Below are 15,486 nucleotides of genomic sequence, written 5' to 3' on the forward strand. Positions count from 1 at the left end.
AGATTAAAATAGATGGATTGCCATTTCTGAGAATGCTTAATGGCTATATGTGGACTTAGATGATTGACCTAGATGATGAAGATTAAAAGGTTTTGTTTATTTAAAGAAATGAGTTGGGGGGAATTTGTTGATTGTAAAAGTTAAGATTCAAAGTAGGTTTATTAAATAGAGTTTGCAGTTGTTACGTTCTTAACTCTTAATGGACTTTTGCTGATCAATGGTGATCTTTTAAATATTTCTTCATAGAGAATGGCATGGGATATAGGATGAAGAGATAGTTGGGTATGTTTTAAGACATGGTGACAAGCTGTTAATGGTAAACATGTTTGCTGGGGATGAAAGGGGGTGTTTCTTTTTTCTTTGCCTTTTTCTTTTTCCCTTTTCCTTTTTGTAATTTGTATTAGTTTATCTCTATAATGTCTTGTGATGAAACATTGTGATTTAAAAAATCCAATAAGGTTCCTCCACAGAGTAAGTGACCAGCTAAACTCTTTTAGCTCTGTGGTACTACATTCTTTTAAGATGCAATTACACAAAACATATTACTGTTTTGAAGTGGGTGCTATATAGGGGGTCTTCAACTTACAACTGTTCATTTAATCACCATTTGAAGTTTGTTCATTCATGTCACAAGTATCGCAATTAAAATAAGGCATACTATATGGTATAAAATATAAAATACTAGATTAAAATATGTACAAATTAAACAAATCTTGCTGTGTTCTGTCGTGCTGCCATGGGATTCTCAAGTATACACTGATCGGGGCACAAAGGGCAGGTATATGTGTATATTGTTGCCTGCATGACCCCAAAATTGCAAAGAACGGAAGCCACCAGATAGCCCCATTTGTTCAGAGTGTCTCTGGCTCTTAGTTGTACCCATGCACAGGCTATGCAATGATTTCCATATTTCCCAGCTTTTGTCAGACCCAAGGTGCCAGCTCCTCCATTGGCTCCATCCAGTGTTGGCTCTTTGTAGCTTCCCATAGGTCCACTCTACTTTCAAATTCTTCAGACCTAAGGAAGCTTTTCCTGGATTTTATTCTATGCTGAGATGATTGTAGGTCATAGAGAAGGTGTGGTTTAGATAGTGATGATTTGAGTCTATCTGTGTATACTGCTGTATCTCTGCAAACAGCTAGCGGGGCAATGCCGGCTAGGTGGAAGATTTTATCTAGAGGGTAGATTTAACTCATCCAGTAATAATTCTGTTAGCTTCATTCAGAGCAACATCTACTTTCCCAGCATGTGCTGACTTACACCGGACTAGGCAGGCATATTCACCTGCCAAGTAGCAAAGAGCTAGAGTTGTTGTTTTAAGGACCCTTGGTTTAGCACCCTAGGTAGAGCTCACTAATTTCCTGAGGATGTTATTTCATCCACTGACCTTCAGTGCTGCTTATATGTTATGGCCTGTGTAGAGTCTAGAGCAGGGGTGTCAAACTCGATTTAACTGAGGGCTGCGTAAGTGTTGTGTTTGACCTTGGGAGGTGGGGGGGCAGCTATAGGTCACTCGTGTCAGGGGTGCCTGTGGTGGCCTGAGAGCTCTGCCAGCGAAAATAGGCTGTTTCCAGGGTGGTCCTGCGGGTCAGATCTAAGCACCCTATGGGCCGGATCCGGCCCCGGGGTCCTGAGTTTGACACCCCTACTGTAAATTGACCCTTAAATATTTTGGGCTGTGGCAATGCTCCAATAGCATCCCTTTCCATATAATATGCAGCTTCCTAGCAGCCTGTTTATTGTGAAGATGGAAGACACAGACCTGGGTTTTTGCTGGATTTGGTCGTAACTGGTTATCACAATAGTAATGATCCAACTCTACCAGGATTTCAGTTAAATACTGTTCAACCTCTTCAAATGTTTTTCCCTGAACAGCCATTGCTCGATCATCAGCATGCATGCACACATGCATGCTGATGACTTACAACAGTTGACTTGACTTACAACGGTTCATTTAGTGACTGTTTGAAGTTACAAAGTCACTGGAAAAAGGTGATTTATGACTGTATTCCACATCTACAACTGTTGTAGCTTCCCCAAGGTCATGTGATCACAATTCAGACATTTGGTAATTGACTCGTATTTATGGCGGCTGCAGTGTCCCCCGGGGTCATGTGATCACCTTTTGCGACCTTCTGAGAAGCAAAATCAATGGGGAAACCTGATTCACTTAACAACCATGTTACTAACTTAGCAACTGCAGTGATGGTCCCAATTGTGTGGTTGTAAGTCAAGGTTTTGCCACAGCTTCCAGATCAGTGCGAAATGAGTTGTAGCTTATTTCAAAGCATCATGTTTGTGAAACTCCATCCTATGATACTTATCCATAATCAGCATTAGCAAATTATTTGTTTTGGGGCTTGCTGCCATTTGATTTAAAATGGTACATCAAGTCCTCTGTCAACACAATTGGAATTATGGTGTAATAAAAATAAAATGAAGTAAAATGAGATTCTGGCTGCATTGGGAATTCAATTATTGTTCACAATATGCCATTGTTTAATAGCAGGAGCCTACTTTTAAGAAACGCAACATTCAGAGGGATTCCAGAGCATCTCATTGGTATCAGTAGGGTTATTTCAAACCCAAAACAAACTGGTTTGAATGCAGAACACCTCACTTGGTATATAAAGCAGCTGTTTTGAGTGCATTATGGGCATTCAACAATTGGAATGTTTTGAATTCCAATTGTTTCAAAAGACTACGCAGAACATTATCTGTATTTTTTTATGCTGACAAGTTGTAGAGTTTTACAGCAATCACATGGAAGTAAATGAACGTGTTAAAATTACATAGGGACCAATCCTCAGTGCAAAAAGTCAGAGACTGAAAATGATAGATACCTCTCTGACAGCAGCATTATTTCACAAGTTAAATTGTGTACAGTACTTATTTCACATATTTCAATACACACTATCTATACATTATAACAGGCAAACTTTTACAGCCAGTGACTGTACTTTTAAAGAGTACTGGGTTTCCCCGACAATACGACCTACTCAGAAAGTAAGTCCTAGCTTGATTTTACATGTGAGCCCAATATAAGCCCTAACCCCCCCCCCAAATAAGCCCTAATTAAGTCCCCGCCCATTCTGGGTACACAGGTAAAAATTAAGTTAGAGTGGGAATAGGTGGTAGTGGAGCTGCCCCACTACTTACCTTTGGACATTTGCAGCCAGGCCTTGCACCTTGGCTCATTTCTTTTGCTTAAGGCTTCTGTAGCCAATAACAGAGCTCTGGATCGATGGCCTTGCCAGTTTCTGAAGGCCTCTGATAGTGAAAAAGAGGCTGTGGGCGACACAAGCAAGTGAAGTGAGTCAGTGGAGGACATCCCTCCCCCCTGAAAATAAGATCTGGTGCCTTTTTTGGTGGAAAAAAAGTAAGACAGAGTCTTATTTTCGGGGGAAACACAGGTATTATTATTTTACCTGCTGAGAGCCAACCTACGATCATTCCACTTTGAAGGATGAATAGGGTTTTCTTTGGTTCATACGTAACACAAGTGCAGACAGATGTTTACGTTACAGGTAGTCCTCGACTTACAACAGTTCGCTTAATTTGAAGTTACAACAGCACTGGAAAAGTTGCTTATGGCCATTTTTCACACTTATGACCATTGCAGCATCCCCATGGTCACAGGATTTACATTTGGATGCTTGAGAACTGATTCACATTTATGACTGCTGCAGTGTCCCAGAGTCATGTGGTCACCTTCCCCAACTTTCTGACGAGCAAAGTCAATGGGGACACCAGATTACTTAATAGCCATGTTACTAATTTAAGAATTACAGTGATTCATTTAAGAACTGTGGCAAGAAAAGTCGTAAATTGGAGCAAATCTCAGTTAACGACATAAATTTTGGGCTAAATTGTGGTCATAAGTTGAGGACTGTACCTGTACATTCTTGAGAAAAGATTCTCATGAAGGCTTCAAAGACAAATCCAGATTGTCTCCAAGAGGGGCTTCATTAGATACAGTGACTTAAGACTTACTAGCAGCAATTTAGGCCAGCTTACATACAAATTTATGTGCCATAAAAGTATGAAGCGGATTTATAGGAACTGCATAATTGCCTACATCATAAAGGTTTTCTTAATTAAGATTGTTAAATCTAAGTACCGTGTAGTAGAAAAAAAATGAGTGTGATTCTATTCTTTATGGAATAGACTTTCCTTTGGGGTTTTCAAAGTATATAATTTTTTACTAATTGTGGCACTATGAAGTAAGGTCATGAAAATATGTACTGCAAACATCTCCTTGAAATGCAGGTCTCTGAATTCAAACCTGTACCATATAAATGAATTCTCAAGACAAATCAGACTTTTGAAGATCGAGAGATGGACGAGACGTGAGGCGTCTGAGGTAAGCTAAAACAGCGTTTATTGAAACAGCGAGCAAAACACATAACAAGTAGCAAAGAACAGCTCCTTTCCCTGCTTGACAGCTATTTATACCGAGCTGTCAAGCAGGCGCCCAATAGGAGTGCTTCTGGGATCCCGTGCTCAGCCAGCTGCGCTTTAGCCAATCAGGCGCGGCTTAGTTGTTGCCGGCTGTCAGTCGTAAGTTGAGGACCTACGGCCGGTCGTAAGTCGAGGACTTTAGGACAGGTCGCAGGTCGAGGACTTAGCACAGACCATATTACAGGATGTTGTGCAAAATGAGTGTTGGGAAGAAGACCCCTAAAATGTATTTTCAGTGTTTCCCCTCTTTCTGGTCATACTCAAAATTATTTGCTTCATTCTACAGCTTCTGAAACAGAAGATCACTTGAGTGTTTTCTGGCAGACCTGGCCCAACAATAAGTTCCTGGATCTTTGCGTTGGATTGTCATTGCTTTTCCAAAATCGTTTAGTTTTGGGTGATTTCAACTTAGTAGAGGATTCTTCTTCTTCCTTAAAGGTAAAGGTTCCTCTTGCACATATGTGCTAGTCATTCCCAACTCTAGGAGACGATGCTCATCTCCGTTTCAAAGCTGAAGAGCCAGCGCTGTCCGAAGACGTCTCTGTGGTCATGTGGCCGGCATGACTAAACACTGAAGGTGCATGGAACGCTGTTACCTTCCCACCAAAGGTGATCCCTATTTTTCTACTTGCATTTGTTTACGTGCTTTCGAACTACTAGGTTGGCAGAAGCTGGGACAAGTAATGGGAGCTCACTTCTTTACGCGGTGTTAGGAATTCGAACCGCCAAACTGCCAACTTTTCTGATCAACAAACTCAGTGTTTTAGTCACTGAGCCACCGCGGCTTCTTCCTTAGTAGAGGAGTTTATGACCTCTTTACTGACACATGGATTTGTCATAAGTAATTTAGCCCCAATAAAGACTTGAACTGGCTTTTATTTTACAGCAGATCAAAATGCGATCTGAAGGTAGAGGATATTAAGTTTTATTTTTTGCCATGGTCAGTCTGTTTCCTCATCAGGCTATGGATCTCAGTAGCCTATGCCTCCTCAAGGACAGTGGATCGATTAGATTGGCCCCTGGTGCCTAACAAATCTAGATGATAATTTAGCAGACAGTTCTGACTCATATCTGGTTAATCTGTAGAATATGGAGGTGGTCAATGTGCTGGATTTAATTGCTCCACTGAGGTGGGGGGGGCTCCTCTCTGCCCAGATCCCCTGGGGGGGTCTCTTGGTTTTCTAAGAAGTTGGTGAGAAATGAAACTGCTGAATGAGCAAATGGAGCAAGAGTAATTTGGGGGGGGGGAGTAGATGCCTCTAACTTATGTCTGAGATTGTGTGGCACAGTGGCAGTGATAACCAGTGACAAAGCATAAATTTTCTCCATGCACATTTTGTCTTCAGATGCCCACCAGGTGGCATTATTTAAAGTCATCTGGACCTTTTAGGGAAAGAAAGAAGCAGGGGGAACATAAACTGCCTACATTTTCTTTGGATGAATTTGCAATTTTTTAAAACGTAAGGGTCGCTTGTATGTCTCAGAATTGAACCACAGGTGGACAGAGAATTGCGGTAACTGAAAAGTTTGGCGTTGACAGATATGGCATGCGAAACCAATACAGAAATAGGAATACAACTGAATGTTTCTGGAGACAAGAAATATTGTGATGAAGGTAGGGGACATCTTTCCTTGGCAGCTTATGCACAATGTTCAGCCCTTAAAGGTCAGTATTAAATGGATCCCCCCCCCCGCCTTATACTCTGAAGGGAAGAAATATAAAGAGTCAGAGGAACACCTGATTCACTAGTGCTTTCCAGCTGCATTTACTCAGTGAGTTCCTCGACTTTTCTGTTGCTGAGGTCTCAGATTAGTTCAATGTGTGAGTATTAAAGAAACTGCTGCTTTGTCTGATTCTGGACCCAACTATTCGGGTGAAGCTAGCTGGCTCTTCTAGCCTATGAAACCCAAATCAGCAGAGCTGCTTCAAGAATTATGGAAAACTGTGCAAGAAGCCAATGCACTTCATGGATTTCATTCATTTGTGGAAAGGCCACAAAGCTGAGTTTTGTTGTTAGTTGCGAAGTCATGTCCGACCCATCGTGACCCCATGGACAATGTTCCTCCAGGCCTTCCTGTCCTCTGCCATCTCTGGAGTATTTAAGCTCACGCCTACTACTTCGGTGACTCCATCCAGCCGATGTCAACTCTCTGTGTTGTCATGGGGACAGAATGAGTGGGAGTTACAATACCTGGTTTAGGATGGGTGTATCCATTGGGTAACATGATTTATGACACAGACTGAGGGGAGGAAAGGAATAGGCTCAGAAGCAGATAAACAGAGCAAAGATTTGGCTGTGAACAAATCTTCCCTAATGAAGCCATCAATAAATTACTGGTTTTTGTATTAAAACATCAGCTCGATTATTATGAATCAGTTATGGCATCATTAGGAAACTTGATAGCCACCTCATTCTCTGTCGTCTCCTTCTTCTTTTGCCCTCCATATTTCCCAGCATTAGGCTCTTCTCCAGTGACTCCTTCCTTCTTATTAGGTGGCCAAAGTATTTGAGTTTCATCTTCAGGATTTGGCCTTCTAAGAGCAGTCAGAGTTGATCTCCTCTAGAACTGACCGGTTTGATCGCCTTGCAATCCAAGGGATTTGCAGGAGTCTTCTCCAGCACCATAGTTCAAAGGCCCCAATTTGTTGACGCTCAGCCTTTCTTATGGTCCAACTTTCACAGCCATACATTGCAACTGGAAAAAACATACCCTGCCTTGACTATATGTTACTTGATGTTAAATTACATGTCCAGCTCAATGGTGTACCCTGACAGGCTGTTTTCTGCATGAGATCACCCTGGTGGGGCTCAAGTCCAGTGGGGAAGGGAGGAGGCAGTCTGACTTTAGGGAGCTTAAAGAAATTTATTTCTAGAAAAAAACCAAAAGACCGGCAAGGGAGAAACAAGGCTCTCTGGATTTCTTTTGATTGAATTTTATTATGGATAGTGATGAGAAAAGTGCATCAGGGCAGACCAAGAGCAAACTCAAGTTAGAGATTTTCCTTCTCATCTGCTAAGAGGTTTCTGACCTAAAATAACAGTCTTATTAGTTCAGGTAATTATATCTTTGGGAAAAATATAAAAATATATAAAGGCAATGAAGCTTATTTCCAGATTCTTTTTTATTGATAAAGAAGTTTCTAGCAAGAGCAGATGAATCACTGACAAGCTGGCGCTAATTGCTCTGATTAACAAAAGCAAGGGCTATGGAAGAATTTATACCTCTGAGAATGTCATCTTGGTAAATCTATTAATTCACCAGGAGTCAGCATTTAATTGGGAAGGGGGGAGGAATACTTGCACAAGGTTAGTTTGGAAGGGTCATCTTTGGGTCCCTTTTCATATAATCTCTAATTACTACAGTTGCCTAGGCAGAGTGGCACTGAAGGATCTCCCAAAAGTATCTTCTTCAAATTGGAATAATTTTTTGAGACTAGACTTTGCTAGCTAAATTAGGGGTACAACCAAGGGTGAAATTCAGCAGGTTCTGACCAGTTCTGGAGAACCAGTAGCAGAAATTTTGAGAAGTTTGGAGAACTGGCAAATTACCATCTCTGGCTGGCCTCAGAGTGGGGTGGGAATGGAGATTTTGCAGTATCCTTCCCCTGCCATGCCCACCAAGCCACGCCCACAGAACCGGTAGTAAAAAAAATTGAATTTCACCACTGGGTACAACTGAGAAAAGAAGGAGCAAATCAGATAATACTTAGTGGCTACATTTAGTATGTACTGTATATTATGGTGCAGCTTAATTTTACAAGAATGGATCTAAAAATCTTCCTAGACTCTGACCTACCTTAGCGTAGATTTGAGAAAGCGGGGGTGTTTATCTATTTTCTCTTTAAACAGTTTAGCGGAGTAATTTTAACTGTAAGAGGTGAAAACAAGCCAACTTTATAAAGTATTATTGTTTTTATCAATTACTAGCTGATAGCTCGGTGTTGCCCGGTTATTTATTTATCCTAATCCTATATTAGACAGGAAAAGACCTGATTTCAGCAACAATTAAATTAATTAGAAATGTTTTCCCTGTGCCCCCAGAAGCCTCAAGGAAAGTGATACCACCTTCTTGTTTTGCTAGCGAATCCATGATCATTTGGTATGCTTTTTTCTGATATTGATTTAGAAGTGGCTTCTTGTTTGAGATATAGGGACTAAGCTGTTTGACATTGTAGTTCTTTTCTTGTATATAATCTGTATGAAGTACATCGTGTCGGTCTTGTAGTGGTGTAGGCCGGCCCAAGTTGCAGTAATGTTTTATTGATCATGGCCATACAACTGTCCTGAAAAATAATCAAAGCCTTGTTGAAAATGTCTGGACCAAATGTAATTTCTAATGTTGGATTTTCCCCCTTACCAGAGGGAGCCCCCTTGTGGAGTACTGTGAAGCCGTTACCATGGCAACTCCACTGTGCTGTACAGTAGAAGCCATTTTATGGCAGTATGGTTGATCATGGACACACACACAAACACGCACACACACTTTTATATATAGAGAAGATATAGCTAAAAATAATTAACACTCTTACACTGATACTGAAGCGGATAGGATGAAACATAGCATCGGCATTGCATAGGGCAGCGATGGTGAACCTTTTTGGCTCGCATGCCATAAGGGGGGGAGCGCAAAGGGGTCGTGCATGGGAGTGCCGCACCCATAATGCAACACACGGGGGCCCCAGTACACATGCGCGCATGAGAGGTGCTCCCCCCATTTTTCCATGCTTTTTTCACCCTCCCCAGGCTCCAGAGGCTTTATAGGAGCCTGGGGAGGGTGAAAACAGCCTCCGTTGCCCCCCTGGAGCCCTCCAGAGGCTTCAGGGACCTTCAGGAGGCTTCCCTGAAGCCTCCAGAGTGCTTAAACAGACCCTACGAGCAAACTGGAAGTCTGTTCCCAAACTTCCTATTTGCCTATAGGGCTGTTTTTCTGTGCTCTGGAGACTACAGGGAAGCTCCTTGTTTGCTTGTAGGTGGTTTTTAGTCCTCCGGAGGCTTCAGGGAAGCCTCCTGAAGGTCCCTGAAGCCTCCAGAGGGCTTAAACCAACCCTCCAAGCAAACCAGAAGTGACTTCTGATTTGCTCATAGGATCCTTTTTAGTCCTCCGGAGGCTTCAGGGAGCTTCCCTGAAGCCTCCTGAGGGCCTCCGGGGGGGGGGCAGGAGAGGCTCTTTTCGCCCTCCCCATGCTCCTGTAAAGCCTCTGGAGCCTGGGGAAGGTGAAAAATGGCTTTAAAAAAAGGCTGAAGTCAGCTGGCCAGCGCACGCATGCGGGCTGGCTAGCTGACAGGGCAATGCCTCGCGTGCCCTGATAAATGGCTCCGCGTGCCACCTGTGGCACGTGCCATACGTTCGCCATCCCGGGCATAGGGTATTTGTTACAGGAGAAGGACAACCTGCAGATTCATACTAGTCCCTTCTTTTAAACCAGTTGTTCCAATTCTTAGCTTGGGTGGCAAAATTATTGGGTGCTTTAGTGTTGGAAAATCTAAAAGTTTAAAACACAACACTGAGGAGAAAGAACCACATCAGTTGCAAGATCCTTGATTGTCCACAAGCAAGCAAAACCCTGAACAACAGCAAAGGTTTTTTTGTAGCTGTTGAGATTACAAAGTGGAAAATCCTAAGCATTTGTTTGGGGAAGCTTAGGCCGATCCTTGTTCTTGCCCTTGGTATTATCTCTACTGTTATTGTTTCTACTGTTAAGGCAAAAACTGTGCTTTCAGGAGCAGCAGGAACATTGGGGAAGGAGCATTGGTTAAGGAGAGGGAAGGCTGAGGCAATCAAGATAATTGAAGATGGAATATTGGAGTCTTGCCCTTGCTCTTTCCTTTTTTTCTTTCTTTGTGTGGATGTGTATACACACTTTTGAGCCAGTCTTGACTCCTGGCAACTGCTGGGACAAGTCCCTCCATTTTTCTTGGGAAGAGTTTTATAAGTGGTTTGTCATTGCCTGCTCCCTGAAGTTGAGAGGGTGGGGGTTGGCCCCCTGGACCAAAGCTTTTCTGTTCTGGTGCTCTTTCACTATCCTGTTTTTAATCTTGTAAATTCATCAACTACATACACAACAATGTGGATGGCCAGAGTTGCCATATCAGCACCCCCCCCAAAAGTAAACTCCACCTTTCTAGAGGAAGTTACTATAGTCACCTAACCCTATCTAGTGCCAGAGAAAAGGCAATGTTTTTTGCCTCACCAGGAAAAAGTGTGCTGCTGAGATGTTGCTCTATGACATACAATACATATTCATTCAGAGCAGGAAAATAATTTTCAGTTTCTAACCTGTCAGAGTAGAGGTAGAGATTGATGGGATCCATTCCACCAACATAGGAGAAACATCTGCCTGGACATATGGTCTCACTGCTTTCCCTTTAAAGGAAAAATGGGAGTGTGGGTAATGTAGTTCTTGAAAGTGATCCAATGAGGAAATGAATAGGAAGCCTAAAGGCTCCTCTTTCCACAATCCATTGGATCAGCCACCAGCTGTTCTTAGGGTCATCTAACAGCATAGTAAAGGAAAGAAATTCTGAAGTTTGAGTGACAAAGTCTACAGTAGTTTTCTGACTGGTGAGCAGCATCCTGATCAGGATAGGGACAGCTGAAGCAGATGGTTAACTCTAGTGTAAGTTTACTCAAGATTTAGGCCATCTGCAACTGTAGCTGCCACATATGCTATGCTCAAATGCCTTTCAAAGAGAACTGCTGCTGGTATCTTATGATATTTGTGTTATTGTACACTTGGAATCAAAGCACTGTCTCCTTTTGCATGCTTTTTTCTGTAATAAACACAGCTGCTGAAAGTTTTCTGAACTTTGCAAATTGGGTATCATTCCACAGAACATTCCAAACTTCTGACAGTCAGGCCAAGGTTTTAAAAAGCTGGTCTTGAATTTCAAGACTCCCATGGGTTATCTCTTATAAATTCGGGATAACTTTTGAAATGAACAGGGTATCCTTATCAGAATCACTCTTGCAAAAATGCTAAAGTGAAAAACAATCTATTTTTATTAAAAATTGCTGATCCCCAAATCCCTTTTGTTTAATGACAAATAAATAAGGGCTGCAAACTTTGAGCTAAACCAGTCCAAGTGTAACTGTTTCATTAACATTGGATATTATTGCAGATTTCTATTCCAGATGTCATGAAAATAACCATAATTGCCAGTTTATAAATTATAATTTGAAGACGATAGTGTAAGAAATATACACAGGATTAAAGTTTCCCCCAGCCAATTGTGATCAACTCAAGGTGTCGGTATTCATGTCTGATTTTCAGCTGAGGGAGCTGATGTTGTCTGAGAGACATTTCCATTATCATGGGGCCAGCATGAACATATAGAACCTTTCTGCAATAACCTTTCACACCAAAGCCGTACCTGTTTATCTACTTGCATTTGCATGCCTTCAAACTTTACATCTTAACTGCTGAGCCACTGCACCATACAGTAAGAAGTAGGAGTACAGAAACTGATTTTTAATTCAACCATAAATGCATTGTACATGAGTTATACTTACCCTATGTAAGATGTATATTTTATTGTGCATGAAATTCACTACAGAAACACTTCACAGCAGCCTCCTGAATCATGGCATTGCTGTTACCGTACAAAGCTAAACTAACCAATTATTGGGAACACACCTATCTGAGTTCTGCAATTAGGGGACAGAATCCAGAGTTAGCACAAGCTGTTCATATTCATTGGCTGCAAGCAAGAAGAGTGATGTAGCAGCACAGTTTATTTTATTACTTACAGTCAAACATCGTATTTTCTCTTCCTTCCTTTTAATTCCAGGTGGCAGAGAAACACATGTCTTCATTAATTTAGTTTGGGTATGTATCTCTCACTGAACTGTGATTAGTCAATGATTCAACCAAGAACTAGTTCAGGGGTGTCAAACTTGATTTCATTGAGGGCTGCATCAGGGTTGTATTTGACCTGGAAGCGGTGGTTCTGGGGGGCGTGACCAGCTCGTCACTCGAGGCTCTATTTTTGGCCGTGACGGCCTCCTGCAATCCTCTGCCAGCAAAAGCGAAGCTCCCCGAGCAGTGGCAGGACTAAAAATATTTTACTACCGATTGTGTGGGCGTGGCTTTGTGGACGTGATGTGGCTTTGTGGGCGTGGCTTTGTTGGCATGGCAGGGGAAGGATACTGAAAAATCTCCATTCCCTTCCAGATCAGCTGGAAGGCAGCAGGGGTGGGGCCAGTCTATTTGCCGGTTCTCCGAACTACTCAAAATTTCTGCTACCGATTTTCCAGAACCTGTCAGAACTGGCTGAATATCACCTCTGTCCCCACGCTTTCGCTGGCAAAACCATGGGTTGTTTCACTGTTTCCAGGGTGGCCCCACAGACCACATCTAAGCACCATACAGGCTGGATCTGGTCCGCAGGCCTTGAGTTTGACACCCCTGATCTACTTCTTGTAGTTCCATCTTGTGCTTATTTTCTCTCCATTCCTCTCTCACTTCCCTTCATTGGTAAAATGTTCAGAAGAGTCCACTTCTGCACATGCCTGCTGAGACAATATCTGAGCCCCTCAAGTGGTTCCACCAAGATTTCAAGTAGATGAAGCTCCCTGGTGCTTCTCCAGAGTGTGTAGATGAGCAATTTAATAGCTTCCTGAAATATATCTCCAAAGGTTTCACAAAACCATAAACTTGAGAGCATAAAGGGTATATGGGCGACCATGCAAACTTGCACACAAAGATTTTAATGACTTTTTTTTCCCTTTGAGAATAATATAAAAATGTTATAGAATTACTTTGGGAAAAGAAAACAACAAGAACAGGGAAAGGCAACAATTAAATTCATAATTCAAAATTAAACAAATATTATCCACTTGAATAAATCCTTGGTTTTCAGAATGACTGCAGTCATATTAATTGCAGAAAAAAAAGAAAGCAAGTTTGACACCAAGCTTGAAACCAGGAGATGAGTTCTAATCCCACTTTAGGCATGAAAGCCGGCTGAGTGATTTTGGACCAATTTCTCTCAGCCCAACCCATAAAACATAATAAAGCAGAATAAAAATGGTAGGACAGATTCCCCTTGCTTTTCTGCTTTAATGCCAAGTGGGCCTGCAGCTGTCCTCTTCTAGCTGTTTTTCCTTGTGAGAGTATTTTTAAAAAATCAATGTTTTGACTAAAGATTTAGGAAGCTGACCTCTCTAATTGGACAGGGTTGTGTGAAAGCAGATGGTGTCTGATACCTATACAGTGGTACCTTGGTACTCAACTGCTTTTAAACCCATCAAATTTGGTACTCAATGCATTTTGAGGTCAATATTTTTGTCCCGAGACTCACAGTTTATTTGGCACTCAATGCACAAGCTAGAATTTTCTGCAGCTTCTGCTTTGCCACTCACTACATATTCCTTGTGGGGGGAAAATTGTTCGGTACTCATTGGTTTTGGTACTCTGTTAGACGCTGAGCAGTGGATGTATGTTTCTCTTAGAGAATTGGAGGAGGAGGAGCTTCCAACGATGGCGGTCGCCTCCTGAGCTCCCGAGTGAACGATGGAGCGCCCGAGCGGGTAAAGGACTGCAACCGGCCCTATGACATTAGAGGGGGCTGAGAGTTGATAGCCCGACCACCCTGGCTTGTTTTGGGCCAGTTTTGGCCTTCCAGGGTGGTCGGTGAAGATCGGAGGGCAGGAAGGAGTGGAAGATCGTATGCGGCAATCGGCTGGGAAGAAGCCTGTGAATATGGCGATGGCGCAGTGCGGCTGCGCGGGCGGCGCTGACGCCGGCAAATTCAAAAAGCCGAAAAGCCGGAAAACAAAAAGGGAAGGAGCGAGTATCACCGGGGAGCCCTCCAGAGAGCCCCCAGAGAGTCACCGGAGGCACCGGAGGGTCACTACCAGCATCGGAGGCATGGAGGCACAGGGAGGCACAAGGAAGGAACAACGGAGCGCCGGAGAGCGCCGGAGAGGCACCAAAGACCGGTGAGGCACTGGAAAATAATGGCTGGGGATGTCTTGGAGCCTTGAGGCCACTGAAGATCTGGACTTGGGGGCTGTGGACAGGCTTGAGCAGCCTGAGCAGGCACTTGGGGCTATGGACAGGCCTGAGCAGCTGCCCAGCCTAAAACAATCAGGACAAGAAGCCCCCCCCCACCCCCCCACCCATTAAGGAATTTATACTCACCTGGGACTATTTGAACCATCTTTCTCCCATTTACCATCTTCGCCTCTCTCTACTATTTGTGACACCTGAATGCCTCCCATTTCCCCCCCCCCTTCCTCTGAAGTCACCATCTACACATTATTTACCCTCTATTTACCATCTATTACTTACCATCTTCCTCTGAAGTTACCATCTAGACCATTATTTACCATCTAGACTTTAAGACTCTGGTCCTTCATGGAGACCCTAGCCCTGCCGGCTATTACCTATTAACTTTGTTTTATCAGCACCTTACCCTACTGGGACTTTTATTATTCAATCAATTTACTCGAGGTTAGACCTGCTCCACCTGCGAGAAGCCCCTCTCTCGCAGGTATGGCCCCTGGCCCTGTCAAGGGCCAGCCTTGATGATGGGTTTGTGAACCCCGAGAGGTGGAAGAAAAGGAAGCTGAGGGGCTTTTTATCAAAATGTTTTATTGTGTTTTTAGGGGGTTCTAGGAAGGGGAGGGGGGATAACCAGGCCAGGAGGGAAGCCAACGCCAGACGAACAGGTGAGTCTACGAAGGAAGCGAGCGGGGTGAGGGGGGAGAGGGAACAAGTTATTCCAGTAGAGGGTTGTTTTATTACAACGGTCGCGGGGAGGGGGGGATGCGAGGACAAGAAAAGATCGCAAGGTCAGTTGGGAGACCGTGGCTGCTGGCTACGCCCGGTCGTTTGTACCAACTCCCGCAGCCTAGGTGGTCGGGAACTACAGAGCCAGGGCCTGAGGCTGATGCTCTGCAATGCAAGGTCCGTGACCAACAAGGCCCCCCTCATTAACGAGCTGATCTCGGAGGGGGAGCTGGACCTTGCAGGGATAACGGAGACCTGGCTGGGTCACGAGGGTGGTTTACCCCTCGTGG

The sequence above is a fragment of the Natrix helvetica genome, assembly GCF_964273705.1.
Source record: "Natrix helvetica genome assembly, chromosome: 2".
In the NCBI taxonomy this organism is placed as follows: domain Eukaryota; kingdom Metazoa; phylum Chordata; class Lepidosauria; order Squamata; family Natricidae; genus Natrix; species Natrix helvetica.